Source organism: Taudactylus pleione, unplaced genomic scaffold, assembly GCF_031769625.1.
Source record: "Taudactylus pleione unplaced genomic scaffold, aTauple2 ptg000039l, whole genome shotgun sequence".
NCBI classification, from domain to species: Eukaryota; Metazoa; Chordata; class Amphibia; order Anura; family Myobatrachidae; genus Taudactylus; species Taudactylus pleione.
The window spans coordinates 5,729,315-5,747,504 of NW_028284441.1; positions in this window are offsets into that span (position 1 = coordinate 5,729,315).

Consider the following 18,190-nt stretch of genomic DNA (forward strand, 5'->3'; position numbering starts at 1 on the left):
GGGACAAGAGGACTCCCTGTTACAGTGAAAACAATCCCATGTTGTTGCAGTGTTTTCACAGGTATGCTGCCCCTAATTTTAAATTTTTATATTTCATTTGCAAAGAATTGGTTCTATGAAATTGGCACCAGTCAGGGGAAGACATGTTACTGTTTCGTGAGAGGTAAGAGTTGATTCACTTTGGTGCATGGTATCATGCCTGATCACGTAAACTTGACTACAGCAGTCCCCAAACCTCGACTTGATATAATTCATATTAACATTGAATAGAATTTCTAATAGAGATGTGCGCTGACCCCCGTGTTTTGGTTTTGGATATGGATTCATCTTCGTGTTTTGGTTTTGTATCTGGATTTTTTTTTGTTATAAAAACAGCTAAAATCATGTAATTTATGTAATCCAGAACTCGTTATTCGGATATAAGATCTGAATTTTCGAAGCGCGAAAAGATCAGAACCACAACTCGATTTACCCAGATCTCATCAGGATATCAGAACCGTGACTCTGATTTATCCGGACTCACAAATTTCTAACCTTTTGTAAACTTGAAAATGACAAGTATGGAGTATGCCGCGCTGCATCCTGAATGCTTCAAGAAACTAAAGTTAAAAAAGGTCAAGAGTTTACTGCTGCTCAATTGAAACTTCACAAACAAAGCTTCATACAGCCACAGGGGCTGATTCTAATTTAGACGCATATTCCTGACGCCACGGCAACACGCTTACTAGCTTATGCTAATACGAGAATCTGCCGGTCAATGCAGAAAATCTGTGTGACTGCATGTGGAAACCCATCCCTCCCACTGTTTTTCCTCTTCAGCCATAGCTGTCAGCATTAGTATCTGGGTGTGCAGTCACCACATGCTGGGTGCAAAACCCGAAACAAGTGTCCCACCACTGTCCGCATGCTACGATCTAGCACGAAGGTCAGGCCTACATGCCCATGAAATTCCCATGACACTCCTACCATACAGAACAGATGCATGCTTTAGCAAGATCACCGGCCAGAAACGCCATTTTTACGAATAGGTTGGTCCATCAAAGGACGGATCAATCCATAAGCAGTGCACTAGTGAACACCGTCCGTGTGCTTAAGTCTGATTTGGCGCACGTGTATCACTGATTTATTACTTTGCTGCATGATCGATATTCTGAAATCCGTGAGACTCGTCTGCATTGCCACTTCTATCTAACTAAGAATTAGCCCCACACATGTTACACAAGGTCATGAGGAGGGGCGTGCTATGGGCAATGTAGGGACATAAAGGGAAGTTTAAATGTTTTTAGTAAATTTAAAGCATACAGTAATGTTTCAAATTGTGGGGATAAAGTCCCAAACATTCTAAATAAAAGATCCTTTTCCTGTAATTTCACTGTACTACCTATATATTTATTTGTGTATCCACTCAACTAGTTAGTTTCCTACTGCTGATTTTCTCTTTGTTCACATAAATTAAAAAGGAGATGAGAACAGAAGCATATTGTTTCCAAGAAAAGTGGCTGGAATCAAGTGTACACCTGCCAGGAACACAAAGAGAGCCGTCTGCTTCTCATACACAATGCTGGCTGCTGTGGAGTGTTGTTTGCTACTTAGAGGAACAAGATAAAACATCTTATGGATTTAAAAAGTAAAGGACTATGAATAATCAGTTCCATACAGTACATGCAATTACAGGGGATTCCTCTGTATTACTTGGTAGCAGCTATGATAGCTCTAATATGGCAATGCAGCAGGAGGCGTCATACCTCCTCAGGGCCGCCATCATGGGGGGACTGCTGGGACTTTAGTCCCGGGTCCGGACACTCGGGGGGCCCACCCACCACTGGGGGAAGGGGGGTTGAGGGGGGCCCTGCCTATTTTATCAGTCCTGGGCCCCATCATTTCTGATGGCAGTCCTGTACCTCCTGCATGCATCATTGACAGTCTTCTGCTGAACTGCGAGCAACATTGCAGACCCGTACTGCATGCGCTGATTCCTGAACATCGGGAATCTGAGTAAACAACTGAGCTGAATCAGCCCCCAAGTCCTGTAATGGGTAAATATGGGCTGAGTAGGGCATCTAAAGAAAAAAAACAGACTGATATTTAATAAAGGGAAAAGTGTAAACACGGAAGCAGACAACACAGTCTTCTCCATCTTTTTGCTTTTGTAACACATTATGAGCAGATAGGCAATTGCACTTTAGATTTCCTAAGCAAAGAGCAAATATCTGTCAGTTTGCGCTATCAGTAAGGCTTTTTTTCCATGCACTGCCATATCACAAACGATCAAGGGTAGTAAGAGTGGGAGGAAGGAGTACATAGGTCACCTGTTTAGGGGGTAGCAAGGCCAGGGCTGAAACTACCGGGGCAAGGTAGTAATTTAGCTCCTCAACATTGTCATCCCCTCCAGTGTCATGCAGAAGTGGCGGCAGGCTCCTTACACACTGTTCTTCAGCGCGCGTGACATCACCTTCCTTAGCCAGTCCCCATCACCTTCCTCAGCCAGGCCCCAGCCCCTCACCTCCACAGTCTGCCTCAACACGTGCGGAGATGACGTGCAGTGACATGACCTTCAATGTGACCTATGACGTCATGCCGCCGTGTCATTAATTGCCCGAGCCAAAATGGAGCCTGCAAGAACCCAGTACAGTGTGCACTGTGCATGCATTGCATGCAGAGGGAGCAACGAGAGAAGGGAAGAGGGGTGCTGCTCTATCCAAACTGTGGAACTGCACCCCCATTTGGCTGCACTGGTCAAAATGCTCTGGAGCCGGCCCTGCGGCACCCCCTCAGATCTGGTACCCAGGGCATGTGTCCCCCTAAGCCCCTCACCACCACTAGTTGCGGCCCTAGCCAGGTTACTCACATGGCCACACATCCTGGCACAGATCTTGGTGGCTCTGTAAATGATTAATATTCCAGAAATAATAGCTCCATTTAATAACAATACAAGTTACTGGCGGCATATTTCATTTAGTATCATAGCGAATATGCCCACGGTATTTCACAGAACTTACCTCTCCAGCGAGGTTCTGCAGCGACGCCCTACTAAGGTGTCATCCTCAGCTGTGTAATGTAGATGTGCAATATGCGTATGCGGATTACGTTTTCACCCCAGTAGGGCATGTACCTCTAACACCATCTATAAGCGGTGCAGTCACAAACATTACTAAGTACAGAATGGAGCTCATAACCCCTTTAGCGAGGGTTAAAGGGGGTTATGGCTCATTCTTTAATAGAGTCATAAGTTTTCATGAGGAAGCTGATTTGTCAAGTTTACAGTAGTTTCTTTGTCAATGCCATCTCAGGAAGATATTAGCAGCAAGGCCACTACAAAAAATGTCAGGCCGCTGTATAAAGGAGATGTGGCCAAACCACATTAGGAATTCTGTGCCCCTGCATAGGTGTTTCCCTAGAGGGGGCGTGATCTCACCATGTCTGGAGAGTGGCTGCACCTCTTTGGTAGGCCTGGTCCTCGAGTCAGGCAATGGTCCAGGTACTTTGTACTCACACCCCCTCTCTGATAAACCTGATTGACAGATAGAAAAGCTGAAAGAAAATAAGTTATTTACTGTAATAAATACATTTTTTCAGTCTCATTTTTTTAAAATGCATGGTATGCTCATGTATGTGCATTGTGCACCTCAGGCTTCGCCTACACAGAGTGGCAGGAGCCATGTCAGGGGCCAAACCAATATTAAAATGCATAAATATAAACAAGTAGGCGTTCAATTCACTAGAAGCTAGTGACGTCACTGAGGCACTTGTTTAGCTGATTCACTTGTGAAACAGGAGCTCTCAAACTTCACTTCCCCTAATAGATCATATAAAGACTAATAATCATCTTATGATACAGAGTTATTTGCCGTTTTTAGCTTTCACCACAATGGTAATTTTGACTTGTGGGAAGAATTAAACAATTGTGCAAGATTGAAAACCACAAACCAAATATAAGGGGAATCAGTATTGTTGTTTTAAACAGGAATTAATTAAAAACAAGGAGCTCAGGGTAGTTCTCACTTATACAAATTACTTTTGGTAATTGTTTACATGGATGGCTCGTGAACATGCATATTACTGAACCATTTAGAACCATGTAGAAAAATCAGTCACTATGTGACAAAAATACCCGTGACATTGTATGGGAAGAATATGTAAAATGATTAGGCTGGGGCACTACCATACATGCATGTTAACATGGCAAGCCGATCATATAAATGCTATATAGTATTTCATTTACAAACAAGCCTATTTTTCCATTTGGACCATGAAATAAAAAAAAAGGTTAAAAAAAAGCTTCAATGTAAGCCCAGGACTGATGCAAACAATGATCTATTTTGGTGAATTGTATCGATAATTATTTTCTGTAAGGGAGTCTTTCCTAAAGGCATGAGTTTTATGGTTTGAACAGTATTCACTTCTAACTCCAATCATTAGAATCATATTATCTTCTAGAAGGTATTGGATAAATGATAAGTAAAATGTGATTAGTTGCTATGGACATCATCTTCACTTCTATAAACCCACACTTTAGTAAATATACCCCTTATACAGGTAGGTTTTGACAAGAGAGCAAAACAAAAGAAAAAAAAACTCTTTTTGGCACTCTTATTCATAATTCTATTTAAAATAATATTTTTTATTAGGTATACATTAAAAAGAAAAATCATATACAATATAGACACACAGAAAAGCCTTATCAGTATCCTCCTTGAATAAACAATAAGGCAGATAAATCTTGTATTGTGATAGGATTAATTTCCCAATATTGCTCTATGTATAGGTGAAAATATTTTTTAACCCCAATGCTAAAATGCAGGTGTTCATATATGGTAATTCAAAGGCTTGTATATTTAATATGTTTGTTAATATACAATGTTATTTTCACAGACAGTCAAAATTCTTCAAACTTTCGAGACCTAAGTGAAATATTAATAGACATTAATCTAATAGCGTAGTTTTTGCAAGTATTTCACCTACTACTCAGGTGTATGTTATTATTATTCAAGTTTTTGCGGAGACAGCATATTTTCTAGTACATCATTAAGTCCGGAAAAACTATGAGAGGAATAGCAGGAAAAGATATTTTACCTATCCTCTTTTTTAGTTTTTCATGCAGTTTTTAAATAATATACACATATGTCAAATTTATCAACAATGCATTATTGTTGGTTCTTATTGTGAAAACATTATTATTATTTATCATATGTTTAAGTTTGGTGCAGGATCATCCTTTTTCTCTATAAATATACCACTTATTAGTCTCACAGTTGTATAATGTTTAAAGTTTAAACATAACAAAGAAATGTAATTCATGTATCAGTATTAATCACCATTACTTTTCTCGTAAAATGTGAATTACTGTTAATATTAGTCATGGTTGCATTAAATTAGCCTGTGCTAATGATAATTAATTTCTATTTGTTAATGGGTCTAAAGCAGTGGTTCCCAAAGTTTTTCAAATCACGGTGCCCTAGAGTATCAACATTTTTTCCAAGGCACCCCTGGGCCAAAAGTTTCTTATTGAGAAATTCAGCAAAAATTAATTAAGTAAATTGTGCTTATATGTCACCCTTAGGGTCAGTTATGGGGTGGCTGTCAGGGCTGCGCTTCTTTTTGTTCATATATTATTTGATTGGCAGTCATTAGCACTGGTTTTGCCTATCACACTGACTAAAAATCAGTTTATTTGGTACTGGAAGACACCCAGTTTGGGAACCACTGGTCTAAAGCATAAAACAAATATATTGTGGTAAGTATTCATGGTTTCTCAGACATCGGCCTAATCTGTAGCATTATTATTAATACAGTTTGTATTTGCCTTGCACTATTAGGAAACAATAAAATATAGTCCTGCTCTAAATAACATGTTCTAATATTAAAGTAAAGTTGCACCTGCTACTTATTTAATAAAAGTGTAGACATAGGGCCCGATTCAGAGCCGCTCGCAAGCGCTGTGCGCTCGCAAGCGCTGTGCGCTTTCAAGCGGCTCGATGGTTGCCCACTGCGCACGCGCCGCATCCGGCGTGCGCGAGCCCCGCTGAGCGACTGAAGTTCAGTCGCTACGGGGCTCGTAACAAGACGGGTGGCTGTCGATGTTGAATGACAGCTTGCCCCGTTTTGTGGGCAGGTAGGGGGGGTTGCCGGACAAATGCAGGCGTACAACCAGAGCGAGAGCCCGCCAGCAGCGAGTGGCTCTGAATGAGGTCCATAATCTCATCTTCTGTAACAATTAGAGATCAAGATATATTTACATTTATGAGTCATGTTCGGCTGTTGACATTGAAGATAGCGGATTTTACTTGAAAATGATTACACCGTGACCAGAAAGTATTGTTTGTTTGCAGTTGAAATGGTGCTGGCAGTAAATCTCAGCCACTGTTTTTGACACTAGCCTACTAAATCCAATAACCTCTGGCAGGATTTAATGACCTATCTAATGTGCCCTACTAGCTTGCCTCCTTGGTTGACAACCACTTGGTTGAATCCTGTTTGTCTGTCCATAACATGTATTGCTACACTCTGCTTCCCTTTCATTTCACAGAAACGGCAATCAAACTCAGTGACCCAAATGCCATTTACAGTATTTTTTTGTCTTTGTAGGTGTGACAGCCTAGACATAGATACTAACTGTCTGCATATAACAGGATGTATTTCAAAAGTGATTGCTATAAATAAATACAGTAATGCAATCCTTAAAGTATGCAGGGGGTAAAGTCTGCGCTCACTAATATTGTCTTTTGTTTATAATACAATCCTAGATGTATAACAGAAGTACCTCCTGCTAGTCCCAAAAGAATGAGTCTGTCAATTATAGCCTTTAGAAAAGAGTGATGTATGTTTACAAAGCTGGATTTGGAGATAAAACAGGAGTATTAATCCAATCTTATCACAAGCCTGTGGATTCAAGATGATTTATTGTGTGTCGAAGATTTGTAAGAAACTCAAACAGCACAATGTTGTCTTAGAACATACATTGGAGTAAATGGTTACCTGGAAGGTAATTTGAGTAATTGAAAGACAAATAACACAAATTAAGGGGCCTATCCATTAGGCGACCTGAAAGTCTGAATGTCTAGTGTTCAGACATTCAGGTTGCCGAGGTGCGGTACCCGCACTGAACGGCGTTCAATGAACGTCATTCAGTGCAGGAGCCCGACCTCCTATCCCTGAACATGCCGAACCTGACGAGCGTCGTCATGTTGACGGGCATGTTCAGTAGACAGTCGGGGACGGCAAGGACCCAGCGTTGCTGGTCCTTGCCAGCTATCCTTCTGGTTTTGGTCGGATTGTTCACAAAGTCGGGTAATGGATAGGCCCCTTTTTGTAACATTGTAAAAGTAAAAAAAAATACTAGGAAATTGTTATACTAAAAAAATGTTTGTTTTGATTAGGCAGGTCAAACAAACTATCCTTTAGAATGTAAGCTCTCACGAGCAGGGACCTCTTCCCTGATGTGCTTCTCCTTACACTTTCTTCTACTCCTTACTCCCCATTAGGGCACCTAACACGTCTCTGCCAACTCCCGGCTGCTTATTGTGAGTGCTTTAATCACTATTGCAGCAATGTATATAATGTCCTTCACTGTACTGTAATTTACTTGTTCGTTTTTTTTGTTCACTTATTAGTTTTATGTACTATGTAAGGCGCTGCCGAACACTTGTGGCGCCATATAAATAAAGGATAATAATAATAATTTACATATGTGGGTTTTTTTCTATATGCGTTTTATGTATAAAATAAATGTTTGTAAAATGTATGGAAAAAAAGAGAAGAAAGTCTAGATGAAATTGGGGTTCCTGTATGTTCCAGTTTTAACTGAGCTCCTTTTTGTTTATTACAATTACCTTTTAATTAGGGGTTAGCGGGTTCGGATTTCTGAAATCCGAACCCCCCCGAGCCCCCCCGATCCGAGTCAGATCCGAGTCAGGCTCGACTTTTCCCGCCTGACTCGGATCTGAAATCGAGGCAAAACGTCATCATCCCGCCTTCCGGGTCTAGCGGGTTTTGGACCCTATATAAGGTACCCGCGTCGGCGCCATTTTCTCACTCGGCTGTGGACAGTGAAGAGGGAGGGTGGGAGTTAGGGCTGGCTGGGCTGTGTAGTGTAGTGTAGTGCAGAGTAGTGTTGTGCTGTGCTGTGCTACGCTGTGCTGCTGTTGTCCACTACTTCAAAGTCCATAGGGGCTGGCTGTGTTGTGCTGTGCTGCTGTTGTTAATAGGGGCTGTGTCCACTACTTCAAAGTCCATAGGGGCTGGCTGGACTGTGTTGTGCAGTCAGTTCTCCATAGGGGCTGTGTCCACTCCAAAGTCCTGTGCAGTGTCCCAGTCCTAAAGGGGTGCTGTAGTGTTGTCCAGGGGGTGCTCTGTCCATCAGGGGTGCTCCCCCCAAGTGCTAAAAAAAAAATATTTTTTCTGTGTTTGTGAATTGTGTGCGCAGTAGCCGCACGTGCATCAACAAAGTAGTGCCAAGCGTGCGCCTGTGTCATAAGTAAAGGGCCGGCTGGCTTGACCGTTAAAGGGTGCTGTAACGCCCAAAGTACACTCCAAACCAAATAACAAAATATTTTTTCTGTTTGTGAATTGTGTGCGCAGTAGCCGCACGTGCATCAACAAAGTAGTGTCAAGCGTGCGCCTGTGTCATAAGTAAAGGGCCGGCTGGCTTGACCGTTAAAGGGTGCTGTAACCCCCAAAGTACACTCCAGTCCAAACCAAAAAACAAAATATTTTTTCTGTGTTTGTGAATTGTGTGCGCAGTAGCCGCACGTGCATCAACAAAGTAGTGCCAAGCGTGCGCCTGTGTCATAAGTAAAGGGCCGGCTGGCTTGACCATTAAAGGGTGCTGTAACCCCCAAAGTACACTCCAGTCCAAACCAAAAAACAAAATATTTTTTCTGTGTTTGTGAATTGTGTGCGCAGTAGCCGCACGTGCATCAACAAAGTAGTGCCAAGCGTGCGCCTGTGTCATAAGTAAAGGGCCGGCTGGCTTGACCGTTAAAGGGTGCTGTAACCCCCAAACTACACTCCAAACCAAATAACAAAATATTTTTTCTGTGTTTGTGAATTGTGTGCGCAGTAGCCGCACGTGCATCAACAAAGTAGTGCCAAGCGTGCGCCTGTGTCATAAGTAAAGGGCCAGCTGGCTTGACCATTAAAGGGTGCTGTAACCCCCAAAGTACACTCCAAACCAAATAACAAAATATTTTTTCTGTGTTTGTGAATTGTGTGCGCAGTAGCCGTACGTGCATCAACAAAGTAGTGCCAAGCGTGCGCCTGTGTCATAAGTAAAGGGCCGGCTGGCTTGACCGTTAAAGGGTGCTGTAACCCCAAAAGAACACTCCAGTCCAAACCAAAAAAAAAAAATATTTTCTGTGTTTGTGAATTGTGTGCACTGTGGCTGCACGTGCATCAACAAAGGAGCAGCGCCAAGCGTGCGCCTGTGTCCCATAAGTAAAGAGCCGGCTGGCTCATTTCTTAAAGGGTGGTGTAACCCACAAAGTGCACTACTCTCCAGCAAAAATAAAAAAATATTTTCTGTGTTTGTGTGCGCTTTAGCCGCACGTATATATCAATATAACATAAATGGAGGACCAAACTTTCTCCGATAAAAATAAAATAGGGAAAGATCAAGAACCACTTCCTCCTAGTGCTGTTGCTGCTGCTGGGAGTTGTTCATCATCCCAGAGAGGAAGTAGGAACACCACCACTTTTACTAAACAATTGACCCTCCAACAGTCCCTAGCGATGAGGATGAAGTACGACAGCAGTCATCCTGAAGCAAAACGTATAACTGAGGCCTTGACTGCTATGTTGGTGTTAGACGTGGGTCCGGTATCCGCCATTAGTGCAGTGGGATTTAGACAATTGATGGAGGTAGTGTGTCCCCGGTTCCAAATCCCATCTAGATTCCACCTGCATCCTCCAAGCAGCAGCGACAAGCGTACGTCTGTCTGTTAAAGGGTGGTGTAACCCTCAAAGTGTGCTCCACAAACAATAAAAATATTCTTCTTTTTTTTTCTGTCTTTGTGAAATGTGTGGGCTGTAGCCGCACCTGCATCCTTAAAGCAGCAGCAACAAGCGTGTGTCTGTCTGTTAAAGGGTGGTGTAACCCTCAAAGTGCGCTCCACAAACAATAAAAATAATCTTTTTTTTCTGTCTTTGTGAATTGTGTGGGCTGTAGCCGCACTTGCATCCTCAAAGCAGCAGTGACAAGCGTGCGTCTGTCTGTTAAAGGGTGGTGTAACCCTCAAAGTGCTCCAAAAAATAAAAAATATTTTTTTTATGTGTTTGTGACTTGTGTGCGATGTAGCCGCACGTGCAGCAACACAGTAGCACCGCCAAGCGTGCGCCTGTGTCATAAGTCAAGGGCCGGTTTGGACATCTGGTCCAGACTGAAGGACGTGCCAACAATTTCTGACAAGTCTACTGTCACTGCATATGATACTGTCCTCAAAGCAGCAGCGACAAGCGTGTGTCTGTCTGTTAAAGGGTGATGTAACCCTCAAAGTGCGCTCCACAAACAATTAAAAAATTCTTATTTTTTTTTCTGTCTTTGTGAATTGTGTGGGCTGTAGCCGCACTTGCATCCTTAAAGCAGCAGCGACAAGCATGTGTCTGTCTGTTAAAGGGTGGTGTAACCCTCAAGATGCGCTCCACAAACATTTAAAAAATTCTTATTTTTTTTTCTGTCTTTGTGAAATGTGTGGGCTGTAGCCGCACCTGCATCCTTAAAGCAGCAGCGACAAGCGTGCGTCTGTCTGTTAAAGGGTGGTGTAACCCTCAAAGTGCGCTCCACAAACAATAAAAATATTCTTTTTTTTTCTGTCTTTGTGAATTGTGTGGGCTGTAGCCGCACTTGCATCCTCAAAGCAGCAGCGACAAGCGTGCGTCTGTCTGTTAAAGGGTGGTGTAACCCTCAAAGTATGCTCCACAAACAATAAAAATATTCTTCTTTTTTTTTCTGTCTTTGTGAAATGTGTGGGCTGTAGCCGCACCCGCATCCTTAAAGCAGCAGCGACAAGCTTGCGTCTGTCTGTTAAAGGGTGGTGTAACCCTCAAAGTGCGCTCCACAAACAATTAAAAAATTCTTATTTTTTTTTCTGTCTTTGTGAAATGTGTGGGCAGTAGCCGCACCTGCATCCTTAAAGCAGCAGCGACAAGCGTGCGTCTGTCTGTTAAAGGATTACATCGGTGACAGCATCCAAGTAGGCATGTCAGACAGTCTGTACCTGTACTGGCAGGAAAAAGAGGCAATTTGGAGGTCCCTGTACAAACTGGCTCTATTTTACCTGAGTTGCCCCCCCTCCAGTGTGTACTCCGAAAGAGTGTTTAGTGCAGCCGGGAACCTTGTCAGCAAAAGGCGTAGTAGGTTGCTTCCACAAAATGTGGAGAAGATGATGTTCATAAAATGAATTATCAACTCTTCCAGGGAGACCAGCCTCCAGAACGTACAGAGGGACCTGTGGTTGTGGATTCCAGCGGGGACGATTTAATACTCTGTGAGAATGAGGATGTACACAACACTGAAGAGGGTGAGGAATCGGAGGATGAGGACGACATCTTGCCTACGTAGAGCCAGTTTGTGCAGGGACAGATTAATTGCCAGCTTGTTTTGTGGGGGCCCAAACGAACCAATCATTTCAGCCACAGTCGTGTGGCAGACCCTGGCGCTGAAATGTTTGGTTTGATAAAGTGTGCATGTTCTGTTTATACAACATAAGGGTGGGTGGGAGGACAATTCCATCTTGCACCTCTTTTTTTTCTTTGCATTATGTACTGTTTGGGGCCTAGTTTTTCAAACTGCCATCCTGTCTGCCACTGCAGTGTCACTCCTAGATGGGCCACGTGTTTGTGCCGCCCACTCGTGTCGCTTAGCATAGTCATCCAGCTACCTCGGTGCAACCTTTTGGACATAAAAACACTATTGTGAGGTGTGAGGTGTTCAGAATAGTCTGGAAATGAGTGGAAATTAAGGTTATTGAGGTTAATAATAGCATAGGAGCAGAAAAACACACAAATTCTGTGATTTTAGCTGTTTTTATGCTTTTTTTTAAAAAAAATACAGATCCAAGACACAAAACCCAGAACCCAAAACACGGAAGGGTGGTTTTGGCAAAACCAATCCAGATCCAAAACACGAAGAAAGATCCAGATCCAAAACCAAAACGCAAAACATGAAAAGTGGCCGGTGCACACCCCTACTTTTAATATATAAAGCAACAACATATTCACAGCACTGTACAGTAAGAGGAGAAACCTGTAAATGCAAGAGTTAAAATGTAACCTAACAAGAGTTCTACTATGTAGGACTGTATTGTGGTTCTGCTATTCAGTACAAGTCTGTACAATGGATTATTTTTCTAATAATATGTTTATTTTCATTTAATTAAATGATTTCTAGATTGCTCAATTTATAGGCGATATTGACTTTGATAGTCCTAAGTTTGACCATACAACAGATGTCACTTTTCTAATATCCAGATGGCTTCTATTTTGAAAGTAACAGTACACATTATATTATTTATTATTATTATTATTATTATTATTATTATTATTATTATTATTATTATTATTATTATTATTATAGTTTACTTATATAGCACCAGCATATTCCATTGCATTTTACAAATGGGAATGCTCATGCATACTTATTCTGCCAGAATGTCTAGTAGACTCACAAATTTTGGGGAGCTCTCTCCACTCCAGAGAGTAAACCAGTCTCCCCGAATCTGCCATCCTCCACAGATAAGTGGCGCAGACTCAATGAGGCGACTGTGCTGAATTGTGGCATCCTGGACCAACACGTTGGACAGTGGAGGAAGGACCACAGTGATACGAATAACAGAGCTAGGCCCTCAGCACCTGCCATCTAGCCCCCCTCTCCCCCCTCCCCAGCAAATCCTGGGTGGCCCAAGAAAGAAGTATGCCCTTATGTGACATTTAAAAAGAAAGACTATGGGGAGATGTATTTGAGAGCGATACAGTGGAGAAGTTAGCAACCAATTAGCATCCAACTGTCTTTTATATAGCATAGCCAGTAAAATGACAGCTAGAAGCTGATTGGTTGCAATGGGTAACTTCTCCATTTTATCTCTCTCCAAGATTTGATAAATCCCACTTATTGTGATGGGCCATCAAAGCATGGCAGATTTTGATCTAATTGTTCATCTTCAGATAACTTTCATTTATTGGCATGTACAACTCTTTCTAAACGTATTGCTTTATTTATTTCTTATTATGTGTCAATCTGTGATTTATAGCTAAGTACTTATAACATAACAGTTGCTTACAGTTGCAAATATCAAGCCCTGGCGATGTTGGTGCCCTGCAATTCAGTGGATGACCGTACTGACGACGGGCCGACATATTGGGCGGGCAGTACAAATCACACAATCCGGTGCCCAACTGACCGATACGTCGGCACCAGCTGCATCCTGCTGCATGGGGTCGTCAGTTACATTGTCAGATTGAGCTGCATGTAGGGATAGCCTGACGATGCGACTAACGCATAGGCCACACACTAGCCGATTTTAATGATATGTTAGCCCGGGGGAAAAAAAAATCATCTGATGTGTACCCACCTTTAGGCTACGGACGGGAAGGTTAGGGTTCGGCTGCAGGGGAGGTTAGGGTTCGGCTGCGGGGAAGGTTAGGGTTAGGCTGCAGGGGGCTGAAGGTTAGGGTTAGGCATCACTTTAATAGTTACTATAAGTCCGTGATAATAATCCATTTTGCATCATTGTAATAAGAACATTGTGAGCCATTGTGTTACACCCTGAATGCTTATTCGTTCTCATCATTACACAATGAGAACTTAACGTGATGTTATTTCCCATTCAAGTCATACTCTGGCAGAATCTCTGTTTACATTAGACAATCAACAAGACTTCCTAGTTTGAGTTATTATTGAATGGAATGAGTATGATGGTGCAATAAGGGGAATGTGTTTGTGCCATGGATTGTAATAGCACTACATTTATCATTCAATAATTTCATGAAATATGTTGCTTTATGATACATTATCATAGCTTAATGTCCTATTACTATTTCAAGAAATCATTGATAGCTGGGTAAACTAATGAAAAGGATTATGTTACTGATTTAACAACTTATACCCCTTTCAGAAATACAACCCGGGAAATTTCCTGCTCAGACCCGGGAATTTCTCCTGTGAAAAATCCCGGGTATTTGGTTTAGACCCCTCTTTCACACTACAGTTTCTACCTGGGAAATTCCGGGGTAGCACCATTCAGACAAGAGCAGGGTTTTTCAGAGTTTTATTAAAGTGGATGGTAAGGTGCAGAGGGACAGGTGGGGAAAGTGACAGAGGGACAGGTGGGGAAAGTGACAGAGGGACAGGTGGGGAAAGTGACAGAGGGACAGGTGGGGAAAGTGACAAGTGGGGAAAGTGACAGAGGGACAGGTGGGGAAGTGACAGGTGGGGAAAGTGACAGGGGGACAGGTGGGGAAAGTGACAGGGAAAGGTGGGGAAAGTGACAGGGACAGGTGGGGAAAGTGACAGAGGGACAGGTGGGGAAAGTGACAGGGGGACAGGTGGGGAAAGTGACAGAGGGACAAGTGGGGAAAGTGACAGAGGGTCAGGTGGGGAAAGTGACAGGGACAGGTGGGGAAAGTGACAGAGGGACAGGTGGGGAAAGTGACAGGGACAGGTGGGGAAAGTGACAGAGGGACAGGTGGGGAAAGTGACAGAGGGTCAGGTGGGGAAAGTGACAGGGACAGGTGGGGAAAGTGACAGAGGGACAGGTGGGGAAAGTGACAGGGACAGGTGGGGAAAGTGACAGAGGGACAGGCGGGGAAAGAGGTGGGGAAAGTGACATGGACAGGTGGGGAAAGTGACAGAGGGACAGGTGGGGAAAGTGGCAGATGGACAGGTGGGGAAAGTGGCAGAGGGACAGGTGGGGAAAGTGGCAGAGGGACAGGTGGGGAAAGTGACAGAGTTACAGGTGGGGAAAGTGACAGGGGGACAGGTGGGGAAAGTGACAGGGAAAGGTGGGGAAAGTGACAGGGACAGGTGGGGAAAGTGACAGAGGGACAGGTGGGGAAAGTGACAGGGGGACAGGTGGGGAAAGTGGTGGGGAAAGTGACAGAGGGACAAGTGGGGAAAGTGACAGAGGAACAGGTGGGGAGAGTGACAGGGACAGGTGGGGAAAGTGACAGAGGGACAGGTGGGGAGAGTGACAGGGACAGGTGGGGAAAGTGACAGAGGGACAGGTGGGGAAAGTGATGGGGAAAGTGACAGAGGGACAAGTGGGGAAAGTGACAGAGGGTCAGGTGGGGAAAGTGACAGGGACAGGTGGGGAAAGTGACAGAGGGACAGGTGGGGAAAGTGACAGGGACAGGTGGGGAAAGTGACAGAGGGACAGGCGGGGAAAGAGGTGGGGAAAGTGACATGGACAGGTGGGGAAAGTGACAGAGGGACAGGTGGGGAAAGTGGCAGATGGACAGGTGGGGAAAGTGGCAGAGGGACAGGTGGGGAAAGTGGCAGAGGGACAGGTGGGGAAAGTGACAGAGTTACAGGTGGGGAAAGTGACAGGGGGACAGGTGGGGAAAGTGACAGGGAAAGGTGGGGAAAGTGACAGGGACAGGTGGGGAAAGTGACAGAGGGACAGGTGGGGAAAGTGACAGGGGGACAGGTGGGGAAAGTGACAGAGGGACAAGTGGGGAAAGTGACAGAGGGTCAGGTGGGGAAAGTGACAGGGACAGGTGGGGAAAGTGACAGAGGGACAGGTGGGGAAAGTGACAGGGACAGGTGGGGAAAGTGACAGAGGGACAGGCGGGGAAAGTGACAGGGACAGGTGGGGAAAGTGACAGAGGGACAGGCGGGGAAAGTGACAGAGGGACAGGTGGGGAAAGAGGTGGGGAAAGTGACATGGACAGGTGGGGAAAGTGACAGAGGGACAGGTGGGGAAAGTGGCAGAGGGACAGGTGGGGAAAGTGGCAGAGGGACAGGTGGGGAAAGTGACAGAGTTACAGGTGGGGAAAGTGACAGGGGGACAGGTGGGGAAAGTGACAGGGAAAGGTGGGGAAAGTGACAGGGACAGGTGGAGAAAGTGACAGAGGGACAGGTGGGGAAAGTGACAGGGGGACAGGTGGGGAAAGTGACAGAGGGACAAGTGGGGAAAGTGACAGAGGGACAAGTGGGGAAAGTGACAGAGGGTCAGGTGGGGAAAGTGACAGGGACAGGTGGGGAAAGTGACAGAGGGACAGGTGGGGAAAGTGACATGGACAGGTGGGGAAAGTGACAGAGGGACAGGCGGGGAAAGTGACAGGGACAGGTGGGGAAAGTGACAGAGGGACAGGCGGGGAAAGTGACAGAGGGACAGGTGGGGAAAGAGGTGGGGAAAGTGACATGGACAGGTGGGGAAAGTGACAGAGGGACAGGTGGGGAAAGTGGCAGAGGGACAGGTGGGGAAAGTGGCAGAGGGACAGGTGGGGAAAGTGACAGAGGGACAGGTGGGGAAAGTGACAGAGTTACAGGTGGGGAAAGTGACAGGGGGACAGGTGGGGAAAGTGACAGGGAAAGGTGGGGAAAGTGACAGGGACAGGTGGGGAAAGTGACAGAGGGACAGGTGGGGAAAGTGACAGAGGGACAGGTGGGGAAAGTGACAGGGGGACAGGTGGGGAAAGTGACAGAGTTACAGGTGGGGAAAGTGACAGAGGGACAGGTGGGGAAAGTGACAGAGGGACAGGCGGGGAAAGTGACAGAGGGACAGGTGGGGAAAGAGGTGGGGAAAGTGACATGGACAGGTGGGAAAAGTGACAGAGGGACAGGTGGGGAAAGTGACAGAGGGACAGGTGGGGAAAGTGACAGGGGGACAGGTGGGGAAAGTGACAGAGGGACAGGTGGGGAAAGTGACAGAGGGACAGGCGGGGAAAGTGACAGAGGGACAGATGGGGAAAGAGGTGGGGAAAGTGACATGGACAGGTGGGGAAAGTGACAGAGTTACAGGTGGGGAAAGTGACAGAGGGACAGGTGGGGAAAGTGACAGAGTTACAGGTGGGGAAAGTGACAGGGGGACAGGTGGGGAAAGTGACAGAGGAACAGGTGGGGAAAGTGACAGAGGGACAGGTCACTGAAAATATCTGCTCCTACTCCCTCTCTCTCCCCCCAGCCCCTCTCCCGTATGCAGCATATGTGAAACAGCAGAGCAGTCTCCCTGTACCTGTAGCTTCCCAGCGCAGCTCCGTGCAGCAGTGAGAATACGGGGAGGCTGTAATCTCTCCTGCCGGTAATTACAGGGACAGGGGGGCCACTGCTCTCAATGCTACCAGCGCTGAGTATGGGAAGGGGGAGTGCGGGCGCTGTTACCGGCGGCACTGCTACCGCCGGTAATTGCAGGGACAGGGGGGCCGCTGCTCTCAATGCTACCAGCGCTGAGTATGGGAAGGGGGGGTGCGGGCACTGTTACCACCGCTGGTGCCGCCTCCCCGGTGGTTCAGTCCGAGCCAGGGCCAATCAAAAGCCTCCTGGTGCAGCCCGGGAGTAAAATCCCCGGGTTGCACCATTCACACTAGAACAGGGTAGTCTTCCCGGGACTTAAATACCCTGGTCAATTGCAGGGTCGGCTACCCGGGAACGTGTTCCCGGGTAGGTACCTTTCACACATACATGAGACCCGGGAATTTTGGCCGAGGCAGGCCAAAATCCCTGGAATCTCAGTATGTCTGAAAGGAGTATTATAGTAAGTACTGTAAGTAATAAAAAATGTACAGCTATAGGCACATAGGGAATATTATTACTTTTTAACTCTGTACTTTTTATCAGAGCAAAGTCCTTATTTCATAATGAATTATGAACTTTCTAATTATACTGTAGCAGCACAGTAAAACTGTTACTAACAAGGGCTTCTATTCTCAATGATGAGAAAATTTATCACATGTAATCAGAGCTGTAGCAAGATGAAAATCCATCCTGGGCCAGCCCCTGCCCACCGAACATGTGACATCATGCCATCACAACGAGGAAGCAAGGTCACTGGGACAAGGATGAAGCTGAGCACCTAGAGCATCCTTAGGATACTCCAGGTGGCTCTGCAGAGGCTTTACAGGCTGCTGTTCCAAGCTTTTGATTCACGTTGGTGTGGAGCAGGGTATGAGTGGCAGTGGTTTTCCCCGGTACCCTGGTGGACCACTCTGACCCTTCTTAAATTGCTACAAGCCAAATACAGGTGCCAAGGAGCAGCAATGG